Below are 25889 nucleotides of genomic sequence, written 5' to 3'. Positions count from 1 at the left end.
AGTCCCACGTTGGGTATGAAGATTACTTAAAGTAAATAAATAAATAAACACTAAAAAAAAATAAAAGTTGCTCAGAAAACTATTTTCTTTCATTTTATTACTTATGAGTAGATAAATTTTGTAATTTAATGTATAATATGGACACTGGTCATAATAAAGTATTTTCAACAAATATGAGAAGGGCATATCATTTTAAGTCAGGAATAGAGCTTCTAGATAGAAAATTTGATTATTACCATTTGAGGAAACTGGGTTGTCCAAGTACTTACTGTTCTATCGCTGCATTTGCCAAAAATGGTGACATACAGATACGGTTAGGTAAAAAATGTTATGGACTAAATGTTTGTGAACACCTCCCAAATTCATATGTTAAAGCCATAATCCCCATTGTGATGACATTATAAGGTGGAGCCTTTAGGAGGTAATTTGGTTTAGATGAGCTCATGGGGGTAGAAGGGTGGGGGTCCTCACAATGGGATTAGTGTCCTTATAAGAGACCAGAGAACTTGTTCTTTTCCCCTCTCTCTCTTTTTGTCTCTGTCTCTCTGTCCCATCATGTTGTTCAGGGAATCATGTATGTTACAGGATTACAGGGTTCTTGTCTCACGTTGTCATCTCAGGAACACAACAGGGTGAAGTGAAATGAAAGTTTATGAAGTGAAGGTGGGAGCAGAAAGGAAGGAAGCAGCTCTCTCAAGGGAGAGGGGTCTCAAATGGGTTGCCACTGAGGGCTTTTAGTGGCAGTCTTTAAGAGACCTGACTGGGAAGCTTGTGGCCTTGAGATTCTTGTGCCATCTTGGTTTGAGCATGGACTACTGATAACATTCTTAACAACTTAATTCTTTGAGGTTTGGTCATTCTCTGTGGTACACTGTAGTCACCAAAGAAAAATACTCCTGAGCCTTGGAGGCCAGGTGGACCCTTTCCTTATCTCTTGTTCACTCTGTCTCAGCCTCTGCCTGCTGGAAATGGTTTCAGAGCCTAGTCAGCAGCCCCCTACCTCTCCCTGCCTATACCTTAACCCTTTCCTTACTCAGTGTAAGGACACAGCAAGAAGATAGCTATCTGGAAGCCAGGAAAAGGGCTCTTACCAGGAACCAGCATTTTGATCTTGGACTTCCCAACCTCCATAGTTGGCAGAAATAAATGGCTGTTGTTTAAGGCACCAGTTTATGAGTTTTCGTTACAACAGCACAATGAACGAAGGCAGATGAACAGGCAGATAGTTTGACTAACAGACAAACTGACCTACAAGTCATATAAATGAAAACAGAGAACGGTCTTTAAAGAATCAACATAGTCTTAAGAAATTATTTCTATCTTTAAAAAAAAAAAGAAATTCTAATTCTTTTTTTTTTTTTTTTAAGAGAGAAAGAGAGCTCACTAGCAGGGGAAAGGAGGGTAGAGGGGCAGAGGGAGAGAGAAAGAGAATTTTAAGCAGACTCCAAGGCCAACGCAGAGCCCAACACAGGGCTCAATTTCACACCCCTGAGATGATGACCGGAGCTGAAATCAAGAGTCAGACACTTACCCAACTGAGCCACCTAGTCACCCCAAAGGAAGAAATTATTTCTATCTTTAAGGATGGAAAATTTTAATCTGAGTGCTGGAAAGGACATTAATTAATTGATTCATTTATTTAGCCTGTAACTGAGGACCTCCTACATGGAAGGCCTTAAGCTAAGTGTTAAATTAAAGCGCACGCACACACACACACACACAGAGAATATGATGCATTTTCCCCTTACTACATGGTAGGGGTGATAGATTATACAAGCATATAATTACAGTAAATGTGCTAAAAGCTACAATGAAAGGTCACTTCAGATAAAAAGAGGAGAATATTCAAAATCATAGTTTTTGAAGGGCCCTGAATCATTGGATGTATGATCAGAAGGGGCAAGAATGAAGACTGAAAATGTATGATAGTGCTTGACAGTAAAAGGAAAGTTGAGGGTTACAACAGTAAATTGAGGGTCAATTTTTAAGCATGGAAGGGAAATAATTAGTTGTGTTTTTTGGTACAATTGCTTTGACGGTAATGTGGAGAATTATAAAAAAGAGAAGAGGGTTATTGAGTCTTAAGGGTTTGTTGAAAATTTGAATGTAGGTGGTTAGATGTACCAAGAATGACCTTGTATTTCCAATGCGGAAGATTGGGTGGATATTAATGGAGGTAAGAACAGCAATCAGTAGGAGAACATCAGGGGCTCACTCAGTTAAGCATCTGCCTTCTGCTCAGGTCATGATCCCAGGGTCCTGGGATCGAGCCTTGCATAGGGCTCCTTCCTCAGTGGGGAGCCTTCTTCTCCCTCTCCTCCCTGCTCCTGCTCTCTGTCGCTATCCCTGTTTCTCTCTCTAAAATAAATAAATAAAATCTTTAAAAAAAAACTTAAAAAAAAAAAGTAGGAGAACATCATAGAGGCAATGGCCATGCAGGACTGAATCAAAAAAGGTCAATTAGGGCAAGATTTGTAGACCTGGAAAATATCAGCTTGGAAGGGTTGCGCTGAAATGCTGAAGACAGGTGTGTCACTGAAAAAAAAAATGAGTAAGGAAAGAAAAAAGCAGATGTTTCAGAAATAGTGTTGGGTGATTAAAAAACAAAAAGTTAAGTCTGTGAGGGAGACAAAGATAGGGAGGAAGACTGTCAGATGTATAAAAAGAAAAAAAAAAACAAAACAGGAACTACGTAAAGATGATGGATTTATCCAGACAGAGTCCTCGGATTTAATCTTACTTCTTCTGAAGCTTTGTGGGCAAAAGTATGTCATTACTTAAAGGTAAAAAATCTTTCTTCAGGAGACTAAAGTTTCTCTGTAGCAAAATTAACGGCAAACATCTGACATGACAAGATAAATAACTAAAAATCAGAAGACTGGAACATACACAAACACATAGATAATTACATGATTACACAGTTTACATAAGAAAAGGTTATGTACGTTTTACCACACAAGAAATCTAAATAGTGACCTATCAAATTTTATGTACTTCTGGAAGGATTTATTTAAATTTTTCTATTTAAATGCAAAAGAAATTAATGGATTTTTTTCATTGTTAAGGTTATGACATAATGCCATAGGAAATTATTTCTGGTTTAATTCACCAATTGTGCATAAACTCTCTCGGGTGCCAGGTCAACATAGGTAGCATAGCATGGTGTAAGTGATATGAGACCTACAGGGAACTGCAAGATTGGCTTCATTTCTAATGAGGGAGAATTTTTATTTACAAGGCAACTCAGCTGTGAAACTGAAGTCATAACATGAATTAATTTATACACCCTGCATTTAAAGGTCGAGTACTTTAAACAACTTCTCCCCATGTTCTTGAGAGTAGAAAAAAAAACTATATTAAGGAATATTTATAAATGTTCTAAGAACATAGTCTCTTGTTGGTACACATTGAACTTCCACATGATATATATTCAGATGGAAAGTTAAATCTATTTACTCAGGGGCAAAGAAATTACAACAGTCCTGGTTACAATCTATATACCCGTTTAGTTCTTACCAAACAAAACTTGTTTCCCTGTCACTCAGTCTGACCAAGCTGTCATCAGCTGTGAGCTTGAAAGTCCAGAGGCACTAAATATACAACAAATTGAAATTAGAAAAATATCAGCTGTGAAATGTTATACATAATACACATCAGTCAATGTAAAATTTTAAGAAAAATCTCTGTCTCTTTAGATAATAGCTTTATCATTTAATATTTTTATGTAAAGGAAATTCCATAAAAAAAATTTTCCCCAAACTGACAAGTTGTTTTGTTTCTAATTCACCAGTCTACATTAGACATATTTGCTATTGCCTCCCCTTCTTTCAGTTTGCTTCTTGATGGTGATGATGGAACATACCTAGATAGGCAGGCTTTTACCACACGATCCTAACCCCAGCGGTTACATCAAGTGAAGGGAAAGAAATAATGACTATTTATTGAGTAGCTACCAGACACAATGCATCACTCCTACTACTTTTCATAGGTAGTAACTCATTTATTCCTCACTATGTGGTAGTTACTATCATCATCCCCTTTATAGATGAAGAAACTGAGTCACAGAATCATTAAGAAAGTTTCCTAAGATTGCAATGCTGGCAGGATTTGGAGCTGAGATTCAAATCCAGTCAGCCCAGTTGCAGAAGCTGAACTCTAACCACTAGGGTATACTGTCCTGAAATAGTCCGCCACCTTATACGATCTATAGGTGAAGCTAAGACAATTTTATTCTCTATCTCAAGAATGTGAAGAACCACATGGAAAGACTGAGTCAGCTGAACTGTGTTGGACACTAGAAGCATAAGGCCATTTAGCAATGCAACAAAATGCAAAATGGGTGGACCATCGGGGAAAATCAGCCCTACGTTACCATTACAGCAAGATCTGACTAGACTTCCTGAAATTAAGCTCTAAGAAATCCCTCTTTATTTCCAATTACGGAGTTTATGGCTTGAGTTAATTTGTGCAAGTCTCTGCACTTTGTGGTATAAAAATCTCTCCATGGGAAGCAATTAAAAATTGCACATAAAATAGGAAAAATAGATAGAAAGAAATATACCGAGAATAAAACTAACTGAAAGGGGAAACCAGATGGTTAAGAGGACTACTTTATTCAGGTTTTCCCCTGAGACATTTGATGAACAGGTTGGACTTGGACTTGACATTTCACAGCCCAAAGGGTGCTTGTAATAGATCACAGCTCCCAAAGCTAGCCCGAGATGAAAAGTCCAAAAGGTGATATGCCCTCCTGTAATCCAATAAAATTTTATCATCACTGTACCAGAGTAAGTTTGAAATAGCACACACATATACACACATATGCACACACACACACACACACCCTGACACACAGCTGGCAACTGCAAAAAAAACAGTCTGCCTCTAAACTTGGCACCAGTGAAGGGGAAAAAAAATTCACCTGAGGATTCATGACCAATAGTCATTTCTCACATGGCTTTGCAGCCCACTTCATATTATCAAGGTAGTTCAAACATCTAAACACAGTTTACATTGTTGGCTAATGCCCTAGGTCCTGGCAAAAGAAAACAAATTCTCTCAACTGGGAACCCAGCTTAGCCCAAACTTCAAATAATTCCCACATGACAAAGATCCAAGCAATGCTTATTATAACGTATTATTAAGCAAGAACCAGGAGAAACTCCAGATGGAGAATCAGGTCCATAAAGACATTAGATAACAAAACAATCAAATAGAAAATATAAATTAAATATGCTTTTAAGGGGCGCCTGGGTGGCACAGCGGTTAAGCGGTTAAGCGTCTGCCTTCGGCTCAGGGCGTGATCCCGGCGTTGTGGGATCGAGCCCCACGTCAGGCTCCTCTGCTATGAGCCTGCTTCTTCCTCTCCCTGCTTGTGTTCCCTCTCTCGCTGGCTGTCTCTATCTCTGCCAAATAAATAAATAAATAAATAAATCTTAAAAAAATAAACAAATAAATAAATAAATAAATAAATATGCTTTTAAAAGGAAAGGAGTAAAATGTGATTAAAGAGTAAGAGGCCATGAAGGATTATACAAGAACTGAACATTTAAAAACTTTTGCCCATATATCACTTATTATTAAAACCAAACAAAACCAAAAGAAGGCAAATGAATAATAAATATAAAATTTCTAGTAGTGTTTAACTCTGAGAAGAGTCAGGAGGAGGGCAGGATGAGGAGTAAACAAGGAGGCAAAGGAGAGGAACACAGGTAAGTTTCGATTTCTATTAATATTCTAATTCTTTCGTTGGTTAGTGGGGTCATTGGTTTTCACTGTATTATAACAAATAACTTAAAATACCTATGAATAATGAGAGCAGGTCACAAACTTGAGGGCGAAAACATACATTCATACATACATACACACACAAATATTTAAAAAAACAATTATTACAATTCACTACATTAATAGAATCCAAGAAAAATCATAAAGTCATCTGAAAATCCTACCAACCTAAAAGTAGAAGAAAAATTCCTTAATCTCATGAATAAAATCTATAAAAACAACAAAAAATGAAACAAATAAAAATCTGTAACATGATATTTACTATTATCACTGTAAGAGATTAGGAACAAGACAAGAATACTTGCTCCCATCAGATCTATACAATGTTTTATTGAGTCGTAGGCAAAATAGTGCGGCACAGGAAAAAGAAATTGTGTAAGGGGTCAGAAACAAAATTGTTTTTATACACAGATTACATATATATCTATCTGCACAAGAGGCAAAATCTACAAATAAAACACTAGAGTTAATTAGTTTGGTCAGTTTGATAGATAAAATTTGTAAGAATAAATTACAGTTATAAATATGCACAAAATATAAAATATGCAATTTTAAAAGATAGCATATATCTTCATTATATGGTTCTTTCTTAAAAATATAACAAAATACGGCAAATTTTTTTCAGATAGTTTTTAAAAATGCAAGACATGAAGGAAGACCTAAATGAAAAGAGAGATAAACCATACACATGGACTGAAGGCCACAATATCATAAAACTGCCAAATTGATGTACTGATTCAAATGATGAAAAATCCTCCTTTTTTTTCTTTTTCTTTCTTTCTTTCTTTTTATTTATTTATTTTTTTTTACTTGAAACCTGAGTCTAAAATATATTGAAAGATCAAAGGCCAGGACTGGCAAAGTGAGTTCTAACCCAGAACAAATGGAAGGGGGTGTGCTTTACTAAATATCAAGGTTTATTTCACAGATAGGATGACTGAGAAGTGCTAGTGTTGGGATAGATGAATTCACCAAGAAATAGAATAGAAACCCACACTCACACACACAGAAGTTATTTTTTATTCCAAACCTGGTATTATCAAGGAGTAGGGAAAAGCACTGGTCATCCACACAGGAAAATATGACACGAGACTTTCCCCTCATACCATGCAGAAAAATGAACAGTAAATGAATCACCATTTAAGATAAGACAAATCTGGGCCTGTGCTATCCAACCAAAAAAGCCACATGAGTTTATTTAAATTTAAACTTAAATTGCTTACAATAAAATTTAAAAATTTAGCTCCTCAGTTGCACTCTTCACAGCTCAGGTACTCAAAAGCCACATGTGGCTAGTGACTAGCAAATGGGACAATGCCAGATATAAAATATTTCCATCAGTGTAGAAAAGTCTACGGACCGTGCTCAGAGACATTTAGGATAGTATCTTTAGGACCTTGGGGTTGAGAAGGATGTATTTAGCAAAAAATAAAAAAAAAAAAACAAACAAAAAAATGGAAATAACTGATAAATTCAGTTATTAAAATTCAGAATGTATCAAAAGACACTATACAAAAGATGAAAAAGAATGCCTTTGTCAGAAGGAAGGTATTTGTAATGTGTATGTACAGAATATTCCACATATATAAAAACCTATCTAAGCAATAAAAAGATAAACACTCATATAGAAAAAAATGGATAAAAGACTTCTCAGGTACGTTATTTGATGACAGAAAATGATAATTACAGTCTGACTTATTTTATCAATATATGTAGACTAAAATATTTGACAAATTTGTATATTTCATTTTAAATCAACATGAGTAAGGGGAGGAAGAATCACCTATTTTTTGGCCTGGAAGGAAGATTGTACTGGTTTAGACAGCAGCCCAGCAACATAGAAGTAGGCCGATAATAATGTTTGAACGTGTAGTTAAGTAGATACTTCTAATGTTAGCTTATCCTTCATTAAAAGATAGTTTTCTAGTTCCCTTAACAATTTAACTTTACCTTATTTTGAGTACACAAAAGTACCTGGGAGGCACAAAGCATATTTATACCACCTTCTCACGCTGGGTGTAAATTTGATGGTGACCATGGCATTAATTTCATACTTACTTCAGTCAGAAGAATCGGAGAACACAAAGGTGTGATTGGTGGGGGGAGTGAAAAAGTAGGTTAAGTTATAAACATATGAGGGCATACTGAAAATATAATTGAAACACATAGCTTCGTCAAAGCAAAACAAATTTCCAATCCTGAATTAATATGAGTAAGTATTCAACGGGCTATTCACTTCTTTACCACCCCCACCTCCGCTAAACAAACAAACAAACATGGACAGGATGAAAAACAAATCACAATTTCCTAGCTTCTACATGGAAAAAACTTTCTATTTTAATAAAGTGAATTTAAAAAGTTGATGTTTACATACCTCAAAATCTGCAACAAAACTACCCTCACATCACATATCCAAGTGGCATAGTTTGCACTAAGTCTTAGTTTTAACCAAATTCTACGAGAAGGATTAGAAGACTTTTGACCCTCTAATCTGGCATACTATAAAAAAATAACAATATTAAACAACTTCAAAATAACTTAAACTATTAATTAGTATCATGAAGTGCCAAACATAATACATGGTAATTTGATCCCACTCAGGGCAGTGTATGAGCCAATGATTCTTCAAGTAGACTTCTCAATTTGTCAGAAAGAAGTAGATAATGGGAATACTTTGTGTGGATCCCAGGAGACTATGACATGATTTCACCCCTCAAGGTCTTTGTAGTCTAAGAATGAGAGGAAAACAATTAGTAGTTTGGCAATTCTGGTACAAGGTGAATAGTGTTAGACAGTTGCAGAGAGAATGGGATATTCAAGTCAGAGTGATCATTAGAGGACATATGACAATCACTAGTAATAATTAGGAAGAGTCCGTACCATGAATCAGAATCTTGACCCAATGGATAGAGAGTGCATGATGGATGATAGCCTGAAGTCCAAGCCAGCTACAAGTTACCACAAACTTGATCCACTTTAGGGTAGCAGGACGTCAGCTCCTGAGCTGAGGTTCAAGGACTCCTCTCCCCAGGAAAGGAGACTGTAAAGAACGGGGCTGCGCCCAAGTTCTCAAAGAGGACTGGGGAGCCAGAGAATTCTACAACCAATAATCAATACATGGGCCAGGCATAAAGTAGCCCTGACAGCAGAAGAAAATGAGGTTGGGGAAGTCAGGCTCATGAATGCAGGCATGTAACTCATATTATTTAGAAAGAGAGAGAGAGAGATTAGACTTGAGAAAACAATGGTCAACCATGGTACACCAATTATTGAATCAGACTTGCTGTTGAGAAACACTGCTAAAAGCTAATCCCTCCAACTGTCAGTAATGGGGCACCCAATTCCAGTTTAGCCTCACTATCTCCTATGATCCTAGGCAGAGGCTGTTTAATTATATATTCTGCCTCTATTCAGATTGGCCTGTCAAAGCAGATCATGTTTGAGCTGGCCTGTAACTACAATCAGTGGGCCAACTTTGCACAGCTAAGGAAAGCAGACAAAAAGCCATAAGAAGGAGCGTTAGACACAACAAAACTCTGATAAAAAAGACAGGTTCACACTCAACTGCCTCACATTTTGAAACACGTAGTATCTCAATCATGTATTTTGAAATTGTTTCACTACGAAAGAAACACATTTTTAATCATTTATTCTGGAATTCATTATAGCACCATCTTCTAGGTACTACAGCTGAATGTACTTGACCTTGGATGCCATGGTTAACAGCTAAATTGCATAGAATGAAGGCCTTCCTAAATCCCTTTGAAATGGGTTTAAGATGGACTCTTACATTGAATTTAAATCATGATGATGTTCTGGGATTTTAATGAGCCAATTATTAATAAGATTTTATTTTTTTAGATGTGAATAGTTCCTCGTTAATGTATATGGGAGATCAATGTACCTGTTTAATAAAGCATAATCAGAAAAAAGTAAAACAATATTCAAATCCCAGTTATTTAAACATAGTCCTAATTTAATAGTGCTATCCATGTCTACCTAATTTCTTGGTGCTAACCTCAGTCACAACATACACAGTTCATAGAGTTGACAGTTTTTGAAAGAAGGACGTGTACTATGGTCTAAATGTTTGTGGCCCCCCAAATTCAGATGCTGACATCCTACTGCCCAGTGTGATGACATTAGGAGATGGGGCCTTTGTGAAGGGCTTAGGTCATGAAGGTGGAGCCCTCATGAATGGGATCAGTGAGTTTGTAAAGGAAACCCCAAAGACATTCTGCATCCCTCCCACCATGTAAGGATACAACTAGAAGTCTGCAACCTGTAGGAAGAAGGCCCTCAGCCGACCACGCTGGCACCCTGACGTCAGACTTGCAGCTTCGAAAACTGTGAGAAATAAATTTCTGTTGTTTATAAGCTACCTAGTCTGTGGTATTTGTTATAGCAGCCTGAACATATTAAGACAATGGGGAAGAGAGGCAAAATAAAATTTTGTCAACATTTTTCTTGTCCTTTAATGTTATCTTTTGTTTTCTGAGAAAGACTTCCATGTGTGATTTTGATATTTAAATTTTTTTTTAATTAGCACAATTTAAAAGGACAGAATCCTAAAACATTTCTCTTTTATCTTCCCTACATTTTCCTTTTCTAGAAAATGTGTCTTCAGGGAGGGAAGATTCTACTCTCTGGGAAGACTCCATGTAATAGGACAAATGTGGATTTTGAAAATAAAGCTTTGTTATCTAACCCACCTGCTTCATTTCCATCCTAGATTAGTGAGAATGATGTCCACATGACAGGGCTGTTGAGGTTGACAGATAATGACTTTCAGGATTATGTGAGGTAATGCACGTAAAGCCCCCACGCCTTCTCTCTGGCACACAACCAGCACCAAGCATGTTATTTGCCTTCTCTTTCCCCTTTTCTAATTCCAAATACCTGAGTGAGTAAATCTTTTTGAAAATCCTTAGGACATAAGAGAATACATAAAAAATTACATTTCTAAATTTAGATTTTATGGACCACAACTCAATATCTGAAAAGCTAGTAAAAGGCCTGATCAAATGTGAAATAATTTAAATAGCTTATACAGACTAAAAAAGTTGGGTTGGACATTCACTCTTAAGTGAAAGTTATAGACCAAATATGTATAATTTTTATCATAAATAGTGAAGTAGCCCAATGAACAAAAATTAAGTTTCTAAGCATTTAAAATAAGATTTTATTTTGGGGGCACCTGGGTGGCTCAGTCAGTTAAGCATCTGCCTTTGGATCAGGTCATGATCCCGGGGTTCTGGGATCGAGCCCCACACTGGGCATCGGGCTCCCTACTCGGTAGGGAGTCTGCTTCTCCCTCTTCCTTCCCCCCCACCCCAGCTTGTTCTCTCTCTCTCTCTTGCTCTCTCTCAAATAAATAAATAAAAATCTTTTTAAAAAGGGGCACCGACGTGGCTCAGCCAGTTAAGTGTCTGCCTTCGGCTCAGGTCATGATCCCAGGGTCCTGGGATCGAGTCCCACATCAGGCTCCCTGCTCAGCAGGGAGCCTGCTTCTTCCTTTCCTGCTCCCCCTGCTTGTGCTCTCGCTCTCTCTCTCTGTGAAATAAATAAATAAAATATTTTTTAAAAATCTTTTTAAAACTTTTTAAAATTAATTTAAAAAATATTTCATTTTTAATTGGTGATAAGTCTACAAAAGTGTCTCTTCCCCTTTTTTATTGAACATTTGAAAACAAATGTAGACAATGGGCCCAGGTATTTTACTGAGATAGAGTAACAAGTCTATGTTATTGATAAAAATAAAATAACAAAAAATGTGCATGTCTCCGCACTGAAGCAGCTTTTTTCTTAAATTAACAGCATTTATTACTTAGAAAATTAATGATAAAAGAGGAAACAATTTTTAGTGAGCTTTAGAACTGGTATCTGTGAATCCTGCAACAGGCCATTACTGTGTGTAATTAATGTTCTTTCCATGGCACAAGTGGCCAGATTACTCTCCACAGGGATGTTAATGTGGCCCATGAGGGATGGATTTACAATTTCATATACTCCCTGCAGCTTGTTCTGAATCATTCACCTTTTCCTCTCTACTTATTATTTTGTCATATCCATTAGTGATATGCAAATATTTCTGCAGTATTTACTGCTTTCTAAATTCAGGATGAAAAAAAAACAAAACCTGGTATTAAGTTGCATTGATTCTTTGTTTTTCCTTTCAAAGAGGCCATTGCTTTAGGAAAATGCATCGAAGCACTTTATTGCTACACTGAAAATACTGTGGAATAAGCAAGTAGGACCTAGATGAATATTAGGAAGGGATACTACAGAAAAAGGAGGGAAAAAAGAAGATATTATAACCAACTAAACATTAAGAAGGAAAAGGAAGAAATGATTATAGACAGAAAGTAACAGAAACAAAAGAAACAGAGAGGATATAGAAAGTTCTGGGTCAATAAAACATCAGTATTTTCAATAAAAATTTGCAGACACATTTATAGTGAAAGCACACTCAACTTCTACAAAAATATGGCACAATGCTTTTAATAGAATTCAGTCACATGACAGAATAAATTGTCAAATTCACTTTTTTTAATTTATTGAAGTCCATTCCTATCTATGTCCCAGCTCTAAAAATTTCCTTCTAAAAAAGTCAGTTTCTTGATCATATTGAATAAAGGTGACCTATTTACTAGTATTACAGTTTTAAGCCAATTATCTGTTCTACCTGATCCTTAGTATTCTCTTCTGTGGAATGGGAACAACAACATCTACCTCACTGGGCTATTGTAAGTTTTTAATGAGATAAGGTATGAAACGCTCTTGACATAGTGCTGGCACTTAGTTGTGTTCTCAATATCTAGTATTTTTTTTTTTTTACTATAACTAGTGATTAGCAAAAATAGTTAACACATATCTAGCATGCATAAAATTTTTGAAGATTGAGATAACTTGTGAGAAAAAAATTTCTCTGTCCTCTACAGGAAATAATCAATTTTATCAGGTGAGTAATATTCTCAATCAGTGATTTTCCACATGGACTATACTTTAGTATCATAGATTATTGAGTAAAACAAAAATCTTATCTTTAAATAATTCACCAATTGGGGGCACCTGGGTGGTTCAGTCAGTTAAACACCTGAAACTTGATTTCAGCTCAGGTCATGATCTCAGGGTCATGATCTAGGGGTCGTAGGACAGAGCATCGCATGGGACTTCCTGCTCAGTGAGAAGTATGCTTGTCCCTCTCCCTCCCACTCTGTTCCTTCCCCTCTATTCTCTACTCCTCCCCCTCCACTCCACCTCCCACTCAGGCTCTGTCTCTCAAATAAATGGATAAAATCTTAATCAATCAATCACCAATTGGTTCAAATGTCTCATCAAGTTTAAGAATCATTGTTCTAGATGAATACTTACAAAGGTACACTCACAGACAAATGGTTATAATGTTATATGAATTATATACAATGCTATGATCCTTATTTAGCAGATTTTTGTATGTATCCATGTGTTTGCTTTTGCTTTTGAGTTTTGTGGCACTTAAACTGACCATCTCCTCATTTCACTTAAAGACTATCTTCCCAGCTCTAAAACATTTCCACTTCTTTCATTAAAGTCTTTTTGATTCCTCCATCACATAGTAAAGTCTCCCTCTTCTAAAATCCTAGAGCAAGGATCAACAAATATATTTTCCTTAAAGTGCTACATATTAAATATTTTAGGTTTTATAGGCTTAGTTACAGCTACTCAACTCTATCCAGCAGCAGGAAATTAATTGGCCACGGAGAGTAGCTATATTCCAGGAAATCTTTTACAAAAACAGGCAGCAGGCTAGATATAGCCCAAGGGCTACAGTTTGTCAACCTCTATTGCAGACTATCCTTACTCTCTACCATTTATTTTGACAATTCTAATCTGGATCGTACCTATAACTGGTACACACATTGAGAATGTCTCTGAAATTAGTCTCCTCAGGATGTCAGGAAGGATATCTTACACATATTTTCAGCTCTCTATGTAGAGTATTTCATAAAGCAATGTTAATTATTTACTGATTTGAAATGATTTAAAATATGGGAGCAAGATTAAGTTGCCATTAACATCTTACCTGCATTAAAACATCTACTGAGATTCTGACTCTTGGGGTTCCCTAATGGACATCCTTATCTTGCTGAGTCTTTAGTCTCTCTATCTGTAAATGAATATAATCTATCTTACATGGTAATAATGAGAAGTATACATACTATATATAAAAAATCAGACACACAGGAGGCACTTAAAGAGTATTATTAAAATCAAAAACAAACAGAGACCAGCTTTGAAAATTCCTGAGTAGACAAAACCAGTTTAGTCATACAAACAAAGCTTAATTTAGCTTATTTAGCAAGACTAACTTGACCTGGGTTGGTTCTTGCTTATGCCTCTGAAAATCATAAGCACAACTTAAGCTGGTTCCCAAGGTTGATTTGAGGTAACCACTCACTAATTTCTTATCTAGACTTTTCTAAAACTGAATGCCTCCATAAAACATGATGGCCCTAACCAGGTTACAAAAACAACAGGTAGAAAGGCTGAATATGTTAAGTTGATAGAGAAAATATAAGACAAGTAAAGTGCCACCAAATATGTACAGGTTGTCAATAAAAATGAAAAGGGATTTATTTTGTGTGGCCTCAGAAAGCTGAGTAAGGACTCTAGGTAGAAGCAAGAACTTTGTCACAACTGGAAATGCCTTAAGAAGAATAGACTGCCTCAGTGTATATACTTAAAATAAACAATAGATGGTGGTTTATTAAAGATGCTAAAGAAACAGTACATAAAAATGGAAGGAAACAGGAGGAAACAGATGTCCTCTAAATTCCTTGCAACTCTATAATCCACCAAAGTGTTAAAAGATATGTTGATACAGATAATTATACCTGGCCTCCAGAAATTCGTATTACATAGAGAAACTAACACAAATGTTAACTATAATAAAATGTTTAAAAGAAATAAGACAGATTAAAATGCAACATTACTAAAATTTTTAAAAATTTCTTTTACTTATCTAGAGCCTTCAAAGGAAATTTGAACATGGTATTTAAGCTCAGTTATGAAAGTGAAGTTAAAGCTAGAAATGAAAAGAGCAGAAAGTTAGAGCATTCATTTAAGATGAAAGGACAACATGGACAAAACTATGGTGGCAGGAAATAGAATGCAGACGAATGAGACAGAGGGGACAGTTCAATTGGACTCAAGTATGATGATGGTGAGAGATGAGCCTGGAAAAGATTTTTGGAATTATAGGGACTAAAATGCTAGTCCTTAGACCCAGGGATGGGTGTCACCAAAGTGTCAGGAACATATCAGAGAGGGAGGTGTACTTCAGTAAGACTATCTGGTGGCAGGTACAGAATTAAGTGGTAGAGTGAGAGGCTAGAGGTGAGAAGAGCCGTTAAGAGACTGACATGATTCTAGGTAGTATGTCAAAAGGGCCCAAACTCTGTGTCAGGCAACATCAGAAAAGAGCAAAGTATGAAAGAAGTATTTTGGTTGTACAGTTGTCAGATCTCAGCAACTGACTTGGAGATGCAAGACCAGGAGGAGGGAGGCCTCAAATCTTCTAGACTAGAATGCTAATACCAATAACAGAGCAAAGCAAAGAAGGAAGACAGAGCCATTCAGAGAATGTTGTTGCAGATGTCAGCAGCACAGGGAATGGGAGCTGTCCAGCAGGCACTCAGAAAGGTCAGCCTGAGGCTTATGTGAAGGTCAAGGCTGAAGATAATGATGTGGGAGTTATTCCTACCAAGAAGAAAGCAGAGGTCATGAGAGGATGAGCTCTGTCAATCAACAGAATGTAGACAAAAGAAAAACCGAGCAGGAGGTGAAAGAAGGAGCTGCAAATAAGTAGTCAGAGAAGTAAGAGGAAAACAAGGAGTGCCTGGAAGCCAAAAGTTTAAGAAGCAACAGGTGCCAATATTGCCAAAGGCTGATGACAGGTTAAAACAAATGCAAGTTTAGAACCTAGGATAACATGATTATTACATGATTATACTTAATATATCTTACAAGAAAGAACTTATTCCCTCAAATCAAGGTATTTTCACATAAGATTATCTTTTGAAGAAAAAACAGAAGACACGTTAGGAGCTACTCTGGTCACAAGGATAATTTCCTTAAACATGCTCAGTTTGATCCTATTGGACAGTAATTTTCAACTGCATCTAGTACCATTCGTCCAAGAGGTATATTTAAACATCAGGGGCATTTTTGGTAATTACCATGACTGAGGGGAAGCTAGCAGCATATAGAGGACAGGGGTCATAGACAGTAAACATCCTGCAATGAAAGAGGCATTCCCACACAAAGAAGAGGTATCCTGCCAAAATGCCAACAGTACCTGTTGAGAAACACTGTCACATGATGCTGTTTATCACTGAATACACCTTTGGCATAGTTGAGAAGAACTGATAGAAATTTGGATTCTTACATTTTGGAGAATCAGATTTAAAATAAGGCAAATATGATTAATACAGTTCATCCCTTAGAAACTGTTCAAGTAAATTCATGCCTTTTAGTTTTGCTGTTTCTTCATATCCAATCTAGTTCCAAAAGAAGGGGTCTTCAAGTAAATTACTTAGCAGTGCAATTTCTTATGAATTATAATCCACCTGCATATTAAGTCTAATCAGAATCTGATTAGGGTATAGATGATTAATAAGAACACATTTATTGTGTTATTAGGTGAGGAAACGGCCAATGTTTGACAAAAAAAAGCCTTCTAAAAGATACCAACATTTTATGCAGAACTTTATTTTTCTAAACAAATATTTCGATTCTGTTCGCCACTTATACTAAATATTTTTAATTGAAAAAATTGCTGTTTTAATGCCAAATATTACCAAAAATTAATTACCAGTTTAGATAATTGAACCACATATGTCAATTTTTGTAGGGCGATCCTAATTGCACAAAACTTTTAACAAAAGCATCTTTATACCAGCACTGTGTAGCTGTCACTCAAACGCCCCATAAGATTTTCATGAACTCATTTGGGATTTAAATGAATATTAATGAAAACATTTGCAAGAGGTTTTCATGGTAGGACAGGAAAATGTTTTCAAAAATATTAGCATCACTTGTTAACACAGATATTTATGAATATGTTGAAAACGTCTCTGGTGTACCCAAGCACCAATTAGTCCAGTGCTAGCTGGACTAGTTTTATTATAGTCAAGTTCAATTTGTTTAACTTGCGGTTAATTTTTTCCCAGGGCTCTTGATTATTACAGTTTATACATAAACACACATCCCCCCTTCTTGTTTACTAATGGCCATGTATATGGGATAAATGTTTTTGGGGTTTTTTTTCCCCTCCAGACAATGGTCCATATTGGGCTATTTTCTCACATTATGATTGTAAACTATTGGATCAAAACCCAAGTAGGCAGACTAGGTTCATTTAAGGGATCAACTAAGAAAACGAAGATTTCTCTTTAAGAAAATTTTTTAAGTTCTGTTTCTCCCTGAGACTTGGTGTACAGTTGTTTCTCAACACATTTCCTAATCACTTTGATCCAGTTTTGAGAAAGCCTGCGACACACCAAAATGACCTCTCAGACAATGAGTCTATGTAACGGTTTATGATGCAATCCAACACTGTTAGGCCATCTAATGGGAAACATGGCATTTCCGAGAGTTCCCAAATATCTGTTAAGAAGAATAAGCCAGTGATCCTTTTAACAACCTAACAGCCTCAAGGCCACATAATTGATACGTACGACCAGCTTCCATTATGCACGTGCTTGGCACGGTCTAAGCATTTCACAGCTATTATCTCATTTGATCTTTACTCCCAATATATGAAATTGAGTATTATCCTCTTTTTGTACATGAAGAAATGAAGAAACAGCTTTTGAGAAGTTTTCACACATGAAGAAACCAAGATTTCGAGAGGTTTAGCAATTTGTCCTAGCTAGTAAATGGCAGAGCCAAGATGAAAACCCAGACAGACCAGACTAGGAGGCCCTGCTTTTACCCTCTTCCCTCCTTTGCCCCAGAGACCTAGGCCTCTAGCTGTGCGACCTGAGCAAGTTAACTCTTGGTGCCTAAATTCCTCTTCTGCAAATGTAGATATTGACAGACTTGCAGAAAGTAGTAGCACAGTGCCTAGAACTTGGTAACCATTACAGAGATGTTGTTACAGAACTACACTCCCGGGCTTCTCAGAAGAGGTGGATTGTAGACTGCCCACAGTGCAGAATAAATTGCAGCTCAGGCTCTTCTTCCAAAAAAAGATGGAAATCGACTATGGGCAAAGATAATTTCCAGGGAAAGAGTGTCTTTCCCTCACAGCAAGAAGAAAATCCTCCATTTCCTGTCTTTACAGGGTCACTCACTAGGCAAAAGAATACACCAGGGCCTGAATACACCAGTTTCTGAGGTGAGGTGCCCTTCTCAAATCGCCTTTTATCAGTTCTTAACAACATTTCTTACAACTGCTAACTCTCTTTCAAGTTATTTAGGATATATGTCTCTTACACTGAGAAGGAAATTGATTGAAAAGCTGATAGGATATTGTGATGAGCACTGGGTGTTGTATAGAAGTGTCAAGTCACAATGTTGTATACCTGAAACTAATATTACACTGTACGTTAACCAGAATTTAAATAAAAACTTGAAAAATTAAAAAAAAATAAAAACACTTATATCTGACACCACCAACAACAAAGTGCTAATAGTATGGGAGGAAGATTAACCTCCATGACCCGATGTGAATTTTTTGAGAGCAGAATTCCACCCTCATCCATCTTGGTAACCACATTTTGCAGTGTCTGGAATGATTCCAGGGATTCAAAAATAGCTAGTCTGCGTTTTAGGTGTTTTCCATACACATTATTTCTCATAATAGCACTTCAGGGTAGATACCACCAACCACATTTTAGAGATAAGAAAAACCGAGGAGATTGTTAAATAATTATTCAACCTTGCGAAAGTACAAAACTGACCTTGAAGTCTATGTCTAACTCTGAAGGTAATTACCTTTTTCCATCTGAATGTCTCAGGAAAAAAACAAACAAACAACCGTTTAGTGAATGAACATAGAAGTCAAAAAGTAAATGCAGGAGACCTGCCTTTATTCCAGATTCATGATCCAGGTGTATGACTCTGGATAAGGTATGTTTCTATAGGTCACTCGGCCCTTCTTCCCTTCAGGAGGACCCAAAGCTGAAAATATAAGCCAGGTATTATAAAAGAATAAATGCATATCCAGAAATAAACTGAGCATTTATAGGAGGATTTAAGAACCTGGACATTGGGAAATGGGCGTTAAAATTTCAGATTACTTATTATTAAAACACTCCCGGGGAGGGGGGGAGCAGTATGTAATTGCAAACTGCTGATGTGAGTTTTGCAAAAAAACAGTTTCTGACTTTATGAGTTGTTACACAACACACTGAGTTGCTTATGGTAATAATCTTTCCCTTTCACTGAATCATTCAGTTCCTCGTTCGCCTAGATTACTTTAAATGCAATGTGTTCAGAAGCAGAAAGTGGAGCTAAGATTGCTTCACCAGTGCTAAATAAGGGTCACCTTGTTCAACCCTCATCTACCTTTTGCAGCCACCACCCAGCTTTGATTTCTCAGCCACACTCCCCCGAAATGCGCACTTAGTGCTTGTGGTTCCAATGACAGCGCATTCAAGTTAATGCGTCTTTAGAAAGTTTGCAGCCCTCTTAAGCTCTCAGCTTGTGTTTAGCCATAAAGCACGCAGTGCCAGGAAAGGGCATCTAGCGCCCACTGTTTCCTCCTGCCCAGTCTTTTTCCCATCACCCTTATGATGGCTCACTATTTTAATTCTCTACTGTGTCTCTTTTTGGACCAGGAAAGGGAGGAGGACATGAAATAAGAGCTTTCCTACAACACCAGCCAGCCCTCAGTCAACCCAACCCACTGAGTACTATTTCTTCAGGAAGGGATGGTAGAGTCACTTGTAGAGAAACCGCTCCTCATTTCCTGTGTGTGTGTGTGAGTGTGCGCGCGCGTGTGTATTTTAACATCCCTGGAGTAAACCACAAAATTCCCTTGCCAGCCCTACCAGGAAAGCGGCCTTGGTCATGACCGCCCTTGCCAACTCAGTCTGCAATCTCCTTCGCGGAAGTAAAGGAGAAAAGGGGCTGCAGAAGGCAGCTGCTCGGCAGCACCCGCTGAGAGGAGGCAGTTGGCACGGGAGCCCCGTCTCTAGCCTCCCGCAATACCTGGCCAGGCCTGGCGCCCCCAGCGTGGCGCAGCCGCCCAGGAAACCGGCAGGATACCTGGAGGCGCAGCCTCGGCCCTGGTCCAGTCAAGCTCCCTTCTGCCCGAGCGCAGGCCTCTCCCACACACATCTTTCCAACAGCCTCCGCCCCATATGCAACCTGGGGACCAGAAAATTAGGAAGAGGATACCTCCTCCCCTATCGTCCCCTCCTCCCAGCCTCTCCGGGCCCCGATCGTCTGCTACAAGACCCTCTCTACACACACTTTCACCACCACTCGTCCGCAATTGCTGCGGCAACGAGGCCACCCCAGGGTGCTCGCGGGCCTGGGACGGGATGCTGGCGACAAGCGCACTGGGCATACGCCTGTTGGGAACCAGCCCTGGGAGACTCGTGGGCCCAGGAAAGGGAGAGCACCGCGTGGGCAGAGTCTCGGCGCAAGAGCCCAAAGTGTCCGCACCTCCCAGGCAAAAGCACGCGGGCGCGCAGGCGCTCCCCGCCCGGGACCCCTCGGGCCCACCTCCCCGACGCGCGCGCGCCCGAGCCCGCGCCGGCTGCGGCCCCCTCAGCTCCCGCGCAGCTGGCCGCGCGCCTCACTGACGCGAGCTCTCCTCCCGCGGTCGCTTCGGGGGTTTTTGTCTATATAAGGGCTCGCCGGCCCGCTCTGCGTCGGCGCGTTTGTCACCGGCTAGCCATTATTCTTACACACGCGTGCGGCTCCGCTGGCAGCTGGTTTGGCAGAGGCACGCTCGCCTTCCTCTCGGCCGGCGCCGCCGCCTCCCCCCTTCCTCCCGGGGTGTACTTACTTTACCCGGTGTCTGGCACGGGGTGGGTGCTGCAGCAGTCCGTTCCGTCCCCCCGCCGCAGCCGGTTCGCCTCGCTGTCACCGGGTGAACGGAATTATTTATTTATTTATGTCCCTAGACTTGTCCTCGCCCGCCGCAGCCGGGGGAGGAGGGGGAGGAGAGTGGAGGGGAGGCGCGGCTGCTGAGCGCCCTAGTGGGTGCCCGGGAGCGCGCGCCGCTGGGTGGGGGGAGTGGAGGAGGAGGGCGGGGGCGAGCGCTCTGGGCTTTCCGCGAGCCGGCCGGCCGCGGGTGGGGGCGAACCCCGCCCTGTGACTCAGGGCCGACTGAGCATGCTCCCAGCGCCTGTCACCGCTTAGACACCCTCTGGGGCTCCGGGCACTCCACTTCGGAGTTTAGTTTTGGCCAAGACAGAAAGTCAAGAATCAGATAGGGAGAACTGTTGTTCCGGATCCGTCGTGACACGTTTTACCGAAGTACTTTGGGGGCGAACCTAGGAGCCAGGTGTGCAGTAGCTCTGTTTAGATACCCCAGGGAGTTGTGCAATCTATGTGAGCGGGAAAGCGTGCACGGGAGAGAAGCCTGCACGCACAGTGCAGGGAGAGTCGAAGATTCTCCTCGAGTGTGGCAGGGAATTTGGGCCGTTTTTTCGATTGAGGTCTTTTTCGCAGCGAGGAGAGGAACGGCAGTGTTGGAGATTAGGCTCACCAACCAAAATACTCTAAGGGAAAAATAAAATTTATACCATGGGACAAGGAGTACAGAAAATAGTACAAGAAGAACTTGAAAACAGGAAAGAAACGAAGAAAGTCACTTGTAAACAATTCCTTCCATTTTTAGTTTCTCAAATTATTTAATTCTTCAAAGTAGGACTTAGTATTTGTCAATGAATAGTGCTAGGGATAATGGTGATTGCACAACCATTGGTTTGGTTTCTTCTGCATTTTTTAAAATTTTTTTCTCCACTGTCTAGAACATGTTTCTTGGGGAAGCTGGAAAGAGGAAGGGCCGGAACTCAACATTAGTAACACCAAAGACTAGGTTCCTTAAATGTCTTTATAGGTGAACTGCTTCTTAGAAGGAAAGGAACAGAAGAAGAAATGTGGGTTTGAATTTGAAAATGATATAGCCATTTTTCTGCCAATTTAACAGACCCTCATCTACAATACACACACATCTCTGCTCCTGAAAAGTGGAAAAGATACAAAGTTATGTTAATCCTAGATATTAATATAACTTCCTGGAAGCTTTTCTTATTTATTCTAGAACTGAAATCATTTATAAGAAGCCAAGATAACTTAGTTGAAATAACTGAAACATTGAAGCCAAAGCGACAGGAATCAAAATGGTAATAACAGTAACAACCATAATAATAATTACACTTATTTACTTAGTGCTTATCATTGTCAGGCACTACCCTAAGCACTTTTATGGCTTATTTCAATTAATAGAATAACCCTATTGGGTGAATACTATGATTTTTCACATTTTACAAATTTGGAAATAGACAAGTATTGGGGAGGAAAATTTTTTCCCTTCTTTCCTTCTATGTTCTTTGGCTGGCCTAATAAGTAAACTGGCTTAATAAGGAGAAGACAGATTAACAGAGAAAAACAAATTATATGTCTAGGAGCCCATAAAAATATGAGACTCAAAGAAGTGACCAAAGCAGACAGGTTTGTTTATACCTTCTTCTAGGCCCTGAATTCTCTATCTTTGGTGATAGGGATTTCTCTCTGCCTCCTGGTACTGGGAGAGTAACTTCACATGGGAGATTTACTTCCTGCTTTCAGGGGGACAAAGAAGGGTCAGAGTGTTCTTCTTGCACTGGCTGTTTCCCAAGTAACTTTAATTCAAAATGATCAATATGCCAAGGTGACATATTTGGGGGTGGCATTTTCTGCTCCCTTCACAAGTTAAAGTCATTTAGCTAAATTCACAGTGTCTTGCTTCTGCCACAGCTAGTTTGTAGGCTTGTACAAAACTTGAATCTTAGTTCCTGCAGCTACAAAATAGAAATAATATCAACTTGTTATTGCTGTCATAAGATACAGGTGAGATGATATATGTATAGTAGGTGGTAAATAATAGGAGAGAATAAATGCGGCCTATTATTAGTAATTTCAAGAAGTTTGGAAGACAGTTTTACAGAGGAGGGAATGTTGGAAGCTAAGGAACTAAGGCAGAAAATTCTAGGAAGAACTAGTTTATTTGAACTAAAAATGTGTAAAGTGACATTTATATAAAATATAGTAGGCATTTGATAGTCATAGGATGTCTAGCAGTGACTATAAACATTTCATTTTCATTACAAAAAAATAATGTTAACTTTTGAAAAGAAACAACACTAAGACACACATCTCTAGGTCATGTTCTTGAGCGTTTGCTGTTGACATTCTTCCTGCTCATTCATTGCTCATTTCCTTTCAAAGAAGAGAAAGGACAAGAAAAACCATATATTTCCTGAACTTTGACCCCATTCTCCATTTTCCTTCTTTTTGAGTTTTTCTTTTTTTCTGTTTTTGTTTTTTTGCTTGTTTGTTTTTACATCCCTACATTCTTGGTCTATTTAACTCATTGTCAAATTCCTAAACATCACTACCCAGAGCATGAATCATAACTGTAGCAAGTTTTCTTTTAAGTCTTGTTTTTCCAACAACTAAAACTCTGGCTCTAATTTACCTACTGCCCCAGTGTTAGTGTTTGGGGATTCATCTTTAAATTGCCTTATTGCTATGGCTAGGAAGGTTCTGTAAATATTTGATTGGAATAGAAAGGAGTCTGAAAGAAGATTTAGGTGGAAATAAATCCAGTCAATTAATCCTATGACATAGTGTTAACATTATTCAGAAATTGAGAAAAAAATACAATTAAGGGAAAAGACAAACCACATGATCAGAACTTGAAATGCTTTTGGTAAAATTTTTTGCCTGGATTTCTATTCATAAGGTGAAGTAACAGTGGAAGAAACAAAGAATAGCAACATACTCAATATTCTAGGAACCCATTTTCCACAAATAAGTAAACTAGTAAATACATAAATAGCATATAAGCTAATAAAGCTCAAATGTCTTGCACTGTCTACCCACAGCTTCTACCCTCAGCTATGAGGTTCTTCATTCCTCAGCCATGACATTTCTTCTCACAGTTTGCTGACTTTTTGCATTCCCCATTTTCTCTTTTCCATGTCAAACTTGTCTGAGCCTTGTTTTTCCTTCAGGTCCAGCAAATGTGTCATCACCTCTCTAGCATTTCAAGGATTCCTTCAATAAAAATTAATTCCATCTTCCTCTGTGTTCTTTTTCATAGAACATGGTGTATGCCTCTTTTTGGGGCATTTTCTTTCTACTTTCCAGTATGGCTGTATTATCATTTTTTTCCCTGTCTCCCCAATCTATTAGGTTGTTGTAGAGATGACGTATTATTCATCTCTGCAGTCTTCCAGTATCTAGCACAAATTCTTGCAGATAGAAGATAATCAGTAATGTTTGCTAATTGGAGGAAAGAAATGATAGTGTGGCTTTAAGAAACAGATATATGGTAGAGGCTGTTGCTGCTCACAATATCCATGATCTGCACGACGTTACGTTTCCCAGCTTCTCTCACAGTTGTATTGGAGCCACATGACTAGTTCCAACTAATAAAGTATGAATGAAAGTGACATGGCTCTTAACTCCCTTTTCTGGGCAAAGGGAGTTAAGAGCCAGTGTGCTTCCTTCATTTTTGCCTTTCTCAGTCTCATGTTTTAGATAGAGTAGCTATAAAACAGAATCATTAAAAGATAAAGAAGGGCTGCTTGATTTACACTGGACTTTGTGTGAGCAAGAAACCATTATTGTGTTAAGCCACTGTTATTTGAGGCAGTATTTGTTATAAGAACATAGCCTAGCTTATTCTAACCAATACACAATATTACTTAATAAGACTATACATCATAATGGAATAAAGACCCAATGAAACATTGAGCTTAAGAGGAAGCTCTAACGTGTTCTTAAATCAAGGCTAAAAATAGATATTTCACAACCCAAAATTGATATTTAACAGCTTTTTCATGGCAAGACTCCGTAAGACCAAAGTAGACTGTGTGTGTGTGTGTGTGTGTGCGTGTGTGAAACTATACACAATAGATAGGTTTTAACTAAGAGCAAAAGGCTAACTGTCCAAATATTTTCTCTTAGCCTGAGTGAAAAGAAACATGCACTTGCCATCCAGTGGCCGCATGCAGTGACTGAGATTGTAGCTGGCTAGCAGCTGTGAATGTGATTGCTCTGACCTGGTTTCATAGAACGTACAGAATATGAAAGACCTCTGTCCCCTGCTTGTAGATGTATGTCTTGAGTACATCCACACAGTCTACTTTGGAAATACCTTCTATGGAAGCTTCGCACTGAATTGTGGAGAATGCAAATCTAGGTGGCTCAGTTGGTTAAACGTCTACCTTCGGCTCAGGTATTGATCTTAGAATCCTGGGATGGGCCCCACATAGGGCTCCCTGTTCAGCAGGGAGCCTGCTTCTCCCTCTCTCTCTGCCCCTCGCCCTGCTTGTGCTCTCTCTCTCTCTCATAAATAAAATCTTTGAAAAAAGAGAGAGAAAACAATTGTGTTGGACATTTTTGTATGGTGTGACTTTCCATAACTATACGATAGCCCAGAGAGGTCTTTTGTCAAAATAAATGACCTTTGGGGCTCTAAAAATCTCTTGATGGATTCTGCATGTAAACTCCTATTCATTGGTATTCTTCTAATTTTACGTTTTATTTAATGCTATCTGTAAAGTGAGCTTAATGGATTCTAACTTTAAGTGTCTTATAGATGTCCTCATCTGAAAAAAAAATACATATATATATATTTATATTTTATTTTTAAGTAATCTCTGCACCCAACATGGGGCTTGAATTACAACCTGGAGATCAAGAGTTGCATGCTTTACCCACTGAGCCAGCATGGCACCCCTGAATATTTTAATTATTCTGAAGCATATAAGAGTTTTCATTATAAACTGTAAACCTTTCTGTCAGCGTTCTTGTAAATACTGGCTTATAATTACTTAATATTAATAATTTTATTAAATAAATCAATGAGGACTGAATATGGTACCAAG

At 38.5% G+C, this 25889-nt stretch overlaps 1 protein-coding gene across 5 annotated transcripts in view; it reads right to left on the bottom strand.

Annotated features, from left to right (window-relative positions):
* The window catches only part of SLC16A7 (solute carrier family 16 member 7), a 153142-nt gene extending 132070 nt beyond the window's left edge, over window positions 1-21072 (bottom strand). For 4 of the 5 annotated variants that reach the window (XM_019804518.2, XM_019804514.2, XM_019804516.2 and 1 more), the window contains exon 1: window positions 20792-21072. The gene's annotated coding sequence lies outside the window, so the exon portion shown is untranslated. Of the gene's footprint in view, window positions 1-3516; window positions 3591-20791 lie in introns of all 5 variants that reach the window. The other variant, XM_019804515.2, reaches the window with a different exon arrangement.
* Between the last annotated feature and the right edge of the window lie 4817 nt (window positions 21073-25889).

This window comes from Ailuropoda melanoleuca, chromosome 15 (genome assembly GCF_002007445.2).
Source record: "Ailuropoda melanoleuca isolate Jingjing chromosome 15, ASM200744v2, whole genome shotgun sequence".
Taxonomy (NCBI): domain Eukaryota; kingdom Metazoa; phylum Chordata; class Mammalia; order Carnivora; family Ursidae; genus Ailuropoda; species Ailuropoda melanoleuca.
Note: the sequence above shows the minus strand (reverse complement) of the source record. Positions and strands in the feature narration are given on the sequence as shown.